The sequence below is a fragment of the Callospermophilus lateralis genome, chromosome 1 (assembly GCF_048772815.1).
Source record: "Callospermophilus lateralis isolate mCalLat2 chromosome 1, mCalLat2.hap1, whole genome shotgun sequence".
Classification (NCBI taxonomy): domain Eukaryota; kingdom Metazoa; phylum Chordata; class Mammalia; order Rodentia; family Sciuridae; genus Callospermophilus; species Callospermophilus lateralis.
The window spans coordinates 152,598,951-152,611,283 of record NC_135305.1 but is presented as its reverse complement, the minus strand read 5'-3'; positions in this window follow the sequence as shown (position 1 = coordinate 152,611,283).

The following is a 12,333-nucleotide window of genomic DNA, read 5'->3' as shown; positions in this document are numbered from 1 at the left end:
ACTATAGGATTCCAGAGGTACCATTATTTTTGTAGCCACCAAAACCCAATCTCATTAGCAAAAGCCAAGAAATGGCCAGCGAGGAACATTAAATTGGCACTCACGGTTCATTGAGGACAAGAGCCAGAGTCTTCCGTGTAAATACAAATAGGTGACTCCTATGGAGCACAGGACGGGGTATAGCATGAACTTTGGAGTCAAACCAAACAATCACACCCACATGGAGATGTCCTGTCAGTCTACTTGGGGCTTATCTTCGAGTATGAGGAATGACCATTTATGGCAGCTGACATCGTATATGGTCCGTTCTTCCACTGGAGTCCCCCACACTAGGATGGCATCACTGCCTGACCTAGTGTCCCCACTACAGCACTCATTTTGGATCTTGCCATCATTGTCACCCCTGTTGGGTATTCCTGCTCCTCGGGTTGTCACAAATATGCCACCTCTTCTCCCACCGCTGATTCCTCACCCCCTGTCCCTGCTGGGTGGAGACCCCTTGGCAGCAGTAAAAATGAAGTCATTTGCATGGTCATCTTTGCAGTGGAATCATTCCTGGTCCTTAGTGTTCACCAAACCGAGATACTTCCGACCCTGGTTTTCTATCCAGTGGAATGGGCAGAGTGGCTCCCACGTAACCCATGGCTAAAAAGGCTGGTGGCTAAAAAGGCTGGTGGTGGTTTAGGGACCTGGACTATGATCAGAAGCACCTCTTCACTAATGGTAACGAATTACCTGGCATCTTGATGTGTTCAGCGTCTGGAGCGTGTCCTTGCTGGGCCCTCCTGTTCATCTCTATGTGCACTTGTTCCTGAGGCTCTTGTAATCCTAGAGTCAAATCTCTAATGTCAAAGGATGAACCTTGGGCCACTTGGGCTGAATGTGTGAACCAGAGGTGACTATACCTCTGCCTCCTCCAGGCATTGATCCACACCCCCCCATCCCTCATGCCCCTGAAACCCACTGGAGAGACCAACTGTTCCATCCCCAGAGCTCAGCTGTGGAGTGATGTGGTTGCCTCTGGACTTTGCTTGATGATATCCATGTGTCCACCCTCTGGCCTCCCGCTTCCTTGAGTGGAATGATCCCTAAGGTAAATCCCAAGGGCACTTTGTAGCAACCACTGGATCCCAGAGTCGATGTCAGGGGATCCTCTGAAGTGGCCTCCCCCACTTATTTCTTGGCAACAAATAAACCTCGTAGCTTTGTAGAAATGGAGTAGATGAAACTGAAGTTCAGCTTCCTACAGGAAGCCAGCACTTGGGATAAAGCAGGAGTTGATGGGATTAGAGCCTAGAAAGTCTAGACCCATAGTTCAGTGCTGTTTGAGAGCAGAGTTGGCTCTTGTGGGATGAAACATGGAAGTGAAGAGGGAATAAAGAAACTTCTTCTCCAGCTAGAAGCCTACCCACCTACGGATTCCAAATGGCCCCAGACTGTATCCAGCTCAGACTGAGGTCATACCCCATTGGGGAGCAGGAACCTGTCCAAATAGATGCACCAAGTGAGATTGCCTGTGTGTAGGAAGGAGGCCTAGGGTACCTTCTTCCAAAAAGCAGATCTTTCAAAAGAACACACCAACGTAAAGATGCTCTGCTTAATTACAACTGCAGAGACACATTCACTCTGTGAACAGCCCCTAAGCACTGTACTTGGGATCTTTGCACCTTCCCAAATGCAATAAAAACACTGTGAAACCACTAAAGTATAAATAACTGACCTGCAGGTCCTGCCCATGATCCTATCACAATATATTTGGTAAAATTAAAATGATTCAGGGCCCATGGTAATCATGGAGCCACAGGAGGGGAGAGGGGATCAGATCACACATGCGGCCACATGCCACTGACACATGGGTTACTTTTTCCCTCTTCCAAGTTGGCTCACTTGAAGATGCAGAAAGGAATCTTTCTGCCCTGCATAGATTATTTGCCCTCTGCATTCATTCAGCAAAACCTCAAAATTCCTACATCTCTTTCCCCTCCAGAAGGGCTGAAGTGGCTGCCCTCTCTTCTGAACCACCTGCCTCAGGGCTACCCAGATGCCCGACCGGGTCCTCAGCTGCTGCATCTGTTGGTGAGGCCATAAATCAGAGGCAGGGTCAGGCCTGGTCAGCTTGCTGATGGAATTAGAGTAACGAATGGGGAGTGGGGTGTTTAGATTAGTCTTGGCTCTGGAGCTGAAGGAGGAAGACTGGCACTTAACTTCGTGATAAACTCGGCACCAGCACATCCTGGGTCAGCAATTATGGTTTAAAGATCCCTTGGCAGGGGCCGAGGTGGATCCTCCCTGAGCAGCTGTGTCCACCTGAGTAGCCCTGCCATGACTGAGAGGTGGGTGAGATGTGAAAGCAGGAGAGGGCCAGCTGCAGATGACATAAGGTACCTGCCAGTGTGGAGCCCTGCCCCCTCGCGTGCCCTGCCCCCTCACGTGCCCTGTGCACGAGCTGAGGTACTCAGCAGTGGTAAAGGGGTGAACTGGATATGGACAGGGGAGACTCGGATTATAATATAAGTCTGAGGATATCTGGGCAAACCCCAGGGGGACACTCCAGAGCAAGGCTCATTTGAGCAATGCCACATTAGGCACAAATGAGCCAGGTTCCATGTCCTTTCTGTGCTCAGCCCTGGGATGGGGTGACCTGACAAGCTCATGGTGACGCTGCCAATGCTATGATAGATCCCCAAGGTGCCGTAGACGGGTGCAGTCCAACCGTTGAATAGTGACTTTCTCTTTGAATAAAAGCCCGGGACCTGTGGGACTGCCACATGGATATCTTCCTCCCTGCCCCAGAATCCAGGCCCACTGGAGAGTCTGATGCATCCAGATACGTCTGCTTCCACCCTGACCATCAATCTTCAGCCATGCTAAAGCTATCTGCAAGACCAACTGTCAGACCAGTGTCCTGTATCTGGACACCAAGCATTCTCGGCTCTAGTGCTCACCAGTCAACCATACAAGGGGAACCTTGTGCTGGCTCAGACCACACAGCAGGTCCTCTTTCTCCTCCACAATGAAGTCCCTGTAAACACAGGCATCTTGCCATGTTCCAGATGGCCAGCCTGTTCTCCTGATGTGTCACTGAACAATCCTCCATGTTTCATGGTCCTGCCCATTAAAAGTTCTGTTGCTTAAACAAAGTGGAGGCCTCTGGCTGGAACTGCCACTGGTAATCTGCAGGCTCTGCACTGAGAAGCATGGGAGCTATGTCCACAGACCGAGGAAATTCCAAAGAATGAAATGGGACATCACCAAGGGAACTAGGTAATGGCTGGCCAGGGGCCTAGGGTGTCCATCCCAGATCCTCAGGTACCTTTGGAGAGATACTGGTGTGCTCCTTAGGTGACTGGGAGGCCAGGATCTCGCCATCCTGAGATCCACAGAAAGGTAGAGACACACAAGACTCAGGCACTGACAGTTGCTAATGGCTGTGGGTCTGGAGTTGGTCCCAGCTCTGCTGCTTTGTTATGAAACGGTCTGATCTGAAAAATGGGAACCAATTTCAGCATTAAGCACTTGTGGGGACCCACATCATGGTGCACAGTGCTCAGAGCACCAAGCCCACAGAAGCCCTGGATCCAGTGTCAAGCCTGCAACACTGGCCTGCAGTCACTACCATTTCCATGGATGGTGACACTGGGAGTGTTGGGTTTTCTCAGGGGACTGGCATCAAGGCAGAGCTACAAGGGCTTCCTTGGGCTCAACCCCCTGGGGAAGGAGACGGGAGTGCCGCTGCCACACAGGCCCAGTGACGGACCCCATAGGGAGCTCTGGAACAGGCAGGTCCCTTCAAAGGTATCAATATGGCCTTCCCAGCCCCTCATATAATGACGTGGCTGTGCCATTGGTTGGAAGCCTGGCGAGAGCGCGTGTGACCTTGGCCTAGGCTGCACCCCACAGATGAGGCAGCATCAGGAGGACTGACAGCAGATGTAGGGAGGTCTGGGTGCAGCATACGAGACGTGGGGAGCTGGGGACAGTCTCCTGGAGGTGGCATCTCGGCCGAGTTGGCCAGGTGAAAGACGGGAGGAGGAGCTCCAGACAGACCTCGCAGCTGAGGGGTGGGGAGGGACGAGGGGAAAAGTTGGCCCCACTGACGCCCTCTGACATCCCTGGGGCACACTCACCTGCATGTGGGCTCACTTCCTCTCCTTAGCTCTTGTAGGAAACTTCCTGAGAAGGTGACATTGAGCTGCTACAGTAGCCCTTGTTACTGTCCATCCCTTACCTTGATATTTTTTTTTCCTTGCAAACTCTCTCAATTGGACACCACATCCCAAACCAGATGAGAAGGTCCTTTTCCACTGTGGAAAGGAAACGTCACAAGGGCAGAGACCTTGAGCACCTGCCTCATGTTGAACGTCCCCAGCACCTGAGCAAGATGAGACTCGGACACATTCGGTGACTGTCCTGTGGGTCCAGGTCTTCCAGTCATGGTGAGGAGGGCCAGCAGGTAGAGTGGAAGATGGCATTGAGTGCTAGGATTCCACGAGGTCTTGGAGTGATAGAAGTTGGAAGGTCAAGTTCCTAGGTCTTGGGAGGTGGGAATTTTGACCTCTTTGGTACATAAGGGGAAAGGACACCTGAATCCTCAGGAAAAAGAGGCGAGTCTGACGCACCCTCGTATGCATGGACAACTGGGGGAAGAGACTGGCACACCAAGGCCTCACTCCCAAAGCCTTGGAGACAGACCTGCACTACAGCTAACAAGGTGCATCTGCCATGGCCAGGCCAGATGGTCCCCTAAGCCATCCCATATGGGCAGCTCTCCTGTCACCCCAGCAAAGGCCCCACCCAAGGTCTCTCATCAACTTGCCTTGAAGTCGCACCTTCCTGGGGCAGGATACTCTTTTATTGAAAACTCCCTGACTGATTGTTCTCAGGACCAAGCCCTTTGATGGTTTTATTGTCCCTAAATTCACACCAGGCTCCAGTAACTTCAGAGCAGGTAGAGAATGCAGAGAGGGGAGGGTTTGGGAAGGGAGCCGCCCAGGATCAAGGCAGGAGATTGCAACTTCTAAATCTGCCCCAACAGACTTCCTCTGAAAACTCACACATGCAGGAGCAGGTCCCATCATCTCTGGCCCAGAAGGCCCACGTTAAGTGGATCAAGGTGGCCGTCACCTCTGGGAGCTGCTGAGCACACCCGCTCCCCCTGGTTGGTTCACGCAGCTCCCTGATTCCCTGCCTAGTAGCCTAGTTCAAGGACTGAGTGGCTCTCAAGATGAACGCTGATGCAGTTTCATGGTAGGTTCTGGATTTCCCAGTTCGTGCTGGGATCGGCTTGGCCAATGTCGTGGCTCGAGGTCTGCTTTTCGAAGTTCCCAGACTGAGCTTGGGTTCCATGAAATCCACTCACTTCCTGTCTCCTTTCCCCACCCTCTTGCTTCCTGGGACCTCTGGATTACAGGAGGCCGTTAGGAACCTTGCTGAGCAGAGGGGCTTTATCCGGATGGCCTGGATATTTCTAACCAAAACTCGCGTGCTGAGGACCTGCCACCCGAGGCTCTGGTGAAAGAGGGGGCCGTTGGGAGGTGACTAGGCCCATGAGGGTAGGGTGCCCTCAGCCCTCCTGAAGGGACTGCTACACCCATGAAAGACCCCAGAGAGCTGCCTGGCCCCTCCCAGGGGGGACCAAACAAGAAGGTCTGAACCAGGAAACAGGCCCTCACCAGATGCTGAGTCTGCTGCTACCTTGATCTTGACACTCAGACTGAGACTTGTTTAAGCCACCCCCACCCCAGTCTGTGGCCTTTTGTCAGAGTAGCTCAAACAGACTAAGACAGGGACGACTTGATGGGTGGCCCAGAAGAAAGCTCTAAGGATGGTTCTCCAGGCAAAGAGGAAGCCACAGGGTATCAAACCATCTTTCATGGGTCAGGTAGGGAGGGCGCCTCTGGGTGGGGATATCTAGGGATTTCCAGGTTGTGTGTGTTTCTTACATGCTACATCATCGGAGAAAGACCTCGGGTTGACTTTGAGGCTATTAGCATGATGCTCATAGGGACAAGAACTGTCTGAAGGGACACGTGGACTTGAGTGGGCTGGGAGGATGGGAGACATGCCTTGGATTCTAGCTACGTACTTCCTAGCTTTGGCCTGGGTCTGCCGATACATGCTGAGGCACTACTACATATCAATGCCTCTCCTAAGCCAATTGCAAGAAGGCACTTGGCAAGAAAGCCCACTGGGCTCCCTGCTTAGTGTGTAGGACAGGAGGAATGCGGGCAGGTTCAGGGTGTTTGAGAGCTTACTGGACATGCTGATGGACAGGATGTGGAAAGAGGGAGACTTCGTAAGGTGGCCATGTCAGATCTTGGTTGGGTCCCTAAGGAAATAAATGCAGAGATGGAGACGGGAAAGAGGCTTGTTGGAGACAATTCCTAGGGATCAGTTGGAGACAATTCCTGAGTGTGTTGAGTGCTACCTCGTCTTGGTAGATCAAATGCAATGAGAGTATTTGCACCACAGAATCTGTCAGATGCAATAATCTGAGCAGGTTAAATGTTGTGGCACGTCACTGGTGTCTGCAAAAGAGATGGGTTCAGGAGGCGGATCTGGGCAGAGAGCCTCCGCCCAGGAAGCGGACCTGATGGTCCCCATTAACGTGGGGTAGCTAAGAGCCCAGAGTGCCTCTCTACAGAAAAGTGCTACACGGGGCAGAAGTGCCCCACCATGTTCAGCCTGTGACTTGGGGCTGCCCAGGAAGAGCTCAGCTCAGCCTGAAAGCAGAGATCGACCCTAGAATGGCAGCTAATGGCATTTCTGCAGCTAAATAGAAAGATGATTTCTTTTCTTTTCTTAAGAAAAAAAATTGACCCAAGACATGTCTTGAAACATGTGTACACTGAGGGACAGGCTCAAGCTAATGCATTTCCCCGGCTTTCTTGTTTTCTGTGATAAGAAAGTACAATCAACTCTTGCCAATTTTCCAGAAGGTGAAACATTGTTAACAGACTTTTTCATGTGATACAACAGATCTCCTGAACTTGTTCTTATCTGACACTTTGTATTTGACCAACATCCCTCCAACCTCACCGACCCATTAGCAAGCATTCTACCCTGCTTCTGAGTTCAACATTTTAGGATCTACATGTGAGATCCCTTTGGGAGGGGTCTGGGAGATTCACCTGACTGCTCTGCAGCATGTGTGCTAAGAAGGGGGTAGCTGTACCCCAGTCTTCCTGCTCTCCATGGTGGGGGTATGAGGGGGAGGGGAATTTATGTCCTCCAAGGGGAGGACAGAAGGCACAATCACTAGGATTTATAAGATGCCGGGTGTCAATCCCCGTCTCCATGGCTTCCCCTCCTATCTACACCGGATCTGTTTTACTTCTGGCCTGTGCCAGATAGCCCGTGTCTCGCTTTCAATGGAGTTCAGCCCGCAGAGACAAGGCAGGACCTCAGGGTGGGAGAGAGCAGTGGGACAGCTAGTCTCCAATAGCGGGAGCTTTGTCCTTTGTCAGTCCTCTAGGTGCGGTTCCCCAGAGTGGCAGGGCTCCCTTCGTCCCTCAGGTCTCTACTCATGTGCCACCTTCTTCATGAGACCTTCTCTATCATAATTAACATTGTAACTTTGCCCCCCACCTCCTTTATTTTCTCCACCCCAACGAGGATTTCTTTGTCTTCCCCACTTGGAACCCAGAGCTCCACAAGGGCTGGGATTCTTCATCTGTCTCTGCTAAATCCCCAGCAGCTGATTGACTATCTGATGCAAAACTGTTTTTACCCCGTATCCCTTAAAGTGGGAATACCATGTGGGAGGAGCCCTGGGTTGGTGCAAAGTGGGCACAGAAGGCCTGGTGGTGTCAATCACTGGCCCCAGCTCAAAGGAACATGCCAAGAAGCTCAATAAAGGCCACTTAATATGGAGAAGCGGTAGCCAAGCCCTTAGAGATGTTGGAGCAAACGGGGTAAGAAGACCCCACACACATCTCCCGCAGAGATTATCAACAGCCAGAAGCCACCACCATTGAGGCTGGTGGGGGAAAGAGGTGGCACCACCAGAGCCCCCAAGTTTGAACCTCCAGGTTGGAGCTAGAGAAGCTCTGGGTTGTCACAACAGTAGTTGGTGACCATAGAGGGAGGGGGCTGGCAGTGGGCACTGGACCCAAGAGACAACTCAAAGGGGTAGATTACGCAGGCTCCCCTGCTCTCCAGGGTAGGAGCTAGAACGAGGCAGTGTTAGGGGCAGGAAACCTACTGCCTCCACCTGGATCACTCAAGGTATTTTAACACCAAAAAGTTGGCAAAGAATCCTTGCCCAGTTCCCCAAAGACCTTCACTGAAGCCCTCTTATGGTGCCCTAAGAAGTGTTTTTGCAAGAGGGGAGGACGAACAAGGTCCTGCCCTAACCCATCCCCCAACCCCTAAAAGAAACTCCCGGGTTCTGACACCGTGGGTATTGCAGGCAAGCCGGGAACTCTCTGGACAAAGCCATATTCAGCCATCAATAGTGGCATTCACAGATGTCACAGCTCTAGATGGGCCAACACTTCCAGGGTCTCCAACGCTTGGCCACTTGGCTACAGAAAGGCCATGATCAGCTGCAAGCATGTCAATCTGGCTTTTGCAGACAGACTTTTGACATTAGAGTGAGAACTTCTAGGATGGACCAGAGTCTGGCAACACTAGGCCCACCTTCTCACCTTGCAATAAGCTGATAGAGTGAAACCAGAACCTGTCCTGAAGTCACAGGGTCCCAACCAGCAGGATGAACTTGAGGACCCTCCAAAAGCAATGATGGGGGTAGCAGATCTGAAAACCAGCACCTTCCATGGCAGAGTTTATTTGAGCAGCCGATCTTAGCCAAGCAGGAAAATAACCTGTTGCTAACCCAACATGTCCCACCACCCCCTGGGGCCTCACCATGGCTGCTTGTAATCAGCTGGAAATTGGGGCCTCCTGGTTAAGGTTTCCCTTCCCCTGGCAGCTGAACCTCCTCTATCTCTTTGAAGATTACAGGGCTTTAGTATGCCTTTAAAGTGAATTTTTACCTCTGCATTTTATTATAATTAATGACCAGAAAACTCTTCTCTTTTCCCTCTCTTTATCTCTTAAATATGTTTCTTTCCTCTTCTAAAAATGCAATATTTCTTTTAAACCGGGATATGGATGAGCCTGTCCCTGGCAGGGCAGGCCCAGCTTCATCTGTCAACTTGATTATGCAAAGCCTACTTTCCGCTGGCATCTGAGGTGGATTTCAGAGCTATGAGTCACGTGGGCTTCAGGCTTGCAACCCAGGGAGCAGCCGTCTCCTGGAGCCCATGCGCCCGATGCAGCCTGACTTTGAGAGAGTCCCTCCAAGGCCCCATTGGCTAAATGGTCCAGACTTTGAACACGTGCATGCACTAGCACGATCATGTAGTCTGCTGACCTGGGCTGTGACAGTCATGAATTATTCCAGGATTAATTCCCTTAGAAGAAATACATCAGGGATCCTGGAACAGAAAAAGGACATTATATAAAAGCTAACTAGGAGAAAGCGTGTACTTCAGTTAAAAATACTGTGTCACTACTGGCTCACTTATTATAACCTTAGTCCCACTTCCAATTCAAGATGTTAATCGTAAGGGAAAGTAGGCACAGGTTCATGAGGGAACTCAATTAGCTTCAGTTTTTGGTAGATCTAAAACTCTTGCTAATTTTTAAGTGGGGAAAACACATTGGCAGTTGCTCAGAAGTGAGGATTTTCTGGTCAAGTGTGCAAAGACCTACCTTCGTAGTAAACATTAGGTTGTCGTTATTTTTCCCTAAATGTGCTCTGGTATACGCATGTGACAGAATGATATATCCACGCTATTAACAAAATCCAGAATGGCATTCTGGGTAGCAGCATTAGAGAACAGGCTGACTGGGAGCTCTTGTTAGTTGGATTGACTTAACTTTGATTAGTTTGCAGGGCGAGTCTGCAGGCTTCAGGGAACATAGCATATTAAACTGGGAGCCTGATTTAATAACCAGATAGTATATAAGCAAAGTGAGATATCTAAAGATCAAAGTCTGCATAGCAATCACTCCCTCTGGAAGCCCTAACCCTGTATGTATAGGGCTCTTGTGAGGTTTTTGTGCTGGGGGTAAACCTGTTCTGACACGAAACAAAATCATTGTGCACATTTCTCTGGTGGTTCTTACCATGCACTTGACTGAGGCTTAATTTGGGTAGAGGAGCTGCAGAAAGTATCCATCCTATTTTCCCAGGAGCTGGCATATACGTGTCCAACCCCCAGTAAGGGGAGTGACCTGGTCTATCTCTACTAGGAACGCCCTCAGGGGGAGTTGACTTCACCAGGATAGAAAAATGACAGGTCACATCTGCATGTGACACTCAGCAATCCTACAGGATGTCTCGGTTTATAAATGGCTCCTTAAAAAGATGCCTGTAGAATGGCAGGAAGCGGGGTCAGGATCATGCCTCCTTCATGGGACGTTGATCCAACCTCTGGAGACCTAGAGACCAGAGGCCTGCGCCTTGTGGCTCGGGCTCATTTGAGTGGACTGGAAGTTGGGCCCGGGGCCTCTGGACACACACACACAAAGGACCCAAGGGATTCTGCTGTCATCTCGCCCTGTTTCTCTCAGTCCACTTTCTGCAAAAGCCCACTGTGGGACCCTCTGTGATAAACGGGAGAGAACTGAAGCCATGATGCTCCGTGACACAATTCTGAGGGGGCTTGTGACAGAAGTTTACAGGTGAGCCTCATGGCTTGTGCTATCAGGGGAGACCTGTCTCAGGTTGGACTCTGCATGGAGGGACCCTGCACCTTGCTGCACGGCCAGCAACAGCAGACCTGCCTCGCCAGGGCTGCAGACCCCACCTCTGAGCCAAATGGATGAATTTGATCAGAAACACAGAGAGGAGGTGGGGGGCCCAGAGTCTGGCCTGGGACTCCTCAGTTACTTGGTGCTTTCTGTGTCTAGAACACAGCTGTCTGCGAGTGTTCACATCAGCAAACAAGAAGATGGACCAAGTACCACCTGCCCAAGATCACACGTGGGGATGGTGCAGCCTGGTTTGGGACAAGCCTGGGTCGGAGAACACAATCTCCCTGAGCTGGTTCCCACAGAAATGAGGCTGAATTTCCGCCACGGGCATTAAGAACAGGGGTCTAGGTAGGAGAAGGGCTAGATCCAGGGGTTTAGCTAACAGTGACGTAGGAAGGTTAACTTCTTAAGATTCCGTGGTAAGATGCAAACCGGGGGACCCAAGGGGAACCTCTGTACTATCTGAATTCAGGCCCGTGGCAGACGGGCTGGGGCATGTGCTGTGGACTTCCAGCCAATTTCACGTCCCCATTGTGCCACTGAGCAGCTGGATGTTTTAAGAGAACAGGGTGAAGTTCCCTAACCCTTCACCTCAACTCCCCCACCTGTGACATGGGGTTGGTGGAACCAGCCAATGAGCTGTTAAGGACTAGATGCATGACAGAGGCTTCATGTGGTAAATAGAAATGGGAGGCTGCATTGTACAATCAGGACCTGCCACTCAAACCACCCAACTGTCCCCACAGGACAATTCATCGCAATTTGATGGCCTGATTATAACCCTGTTCTGCCTGTGGGGGGCCAGTGGATGTCTAGCCCACGGCTTTCTAAAGGGGCTTGAAACACGTGGGAGACCAGGCATCCTGCTCGCACGCCAAGGCTACAGTCTTGCCCCTGAGTGTGGGTGCTGGCCTTGGCCACTCTACCCCCAAATTAAATCAACCCTAGGCTTTCTCGGGATGGCTACAGACATTCCATGTAAACCTTCCTATGACAGGAATGAATTGGGGATGACATAAGTGCCCATCAAGAGGGGGTGACTTAGGGGTCCACTCCCATGGGCTGGCACCAGCCAGTGAATGAGGCTGGACAGGTGCCTGTGTGGACTGAGCTCTGTAATGCTCTGGGTGAATCTCTGCATGCAGGGTGGGCTACAGCCCCCCGACAAATGCAAAGCAATCGAAGGTGTGTATTTACATATCTGTAGGAAACAAAGGTCTAGAAAGGGTGAGTTGGGAGTCTCTATCCAGAGCTATGGCCACTAGCGATATGGACAAGTGAGCGCTCAAAGTGTAGCCAGTGTCACTGGGAAACCCAATGCTTCTCTTGTGGTTCACTGACATTGAAACTGCATTGCTGCCTGACAGGTGCCGAATTGGGTGGTGTAGGGAGGCAGGTCCAGAAGGCGGCAGAGGATGGACGGCCAGGGGGAACTCTTTTTTGTGGCCTGGCTTAAGAAATAAAACCCTGTATTGTATTAGAAATATTCTCCAGAAGCGCTGGCTGGCTCTGGGCTCCACATGTGGGAACCTCCATGGGGACGGGAAGGCCGAGCCCGTAGGAGCAGGG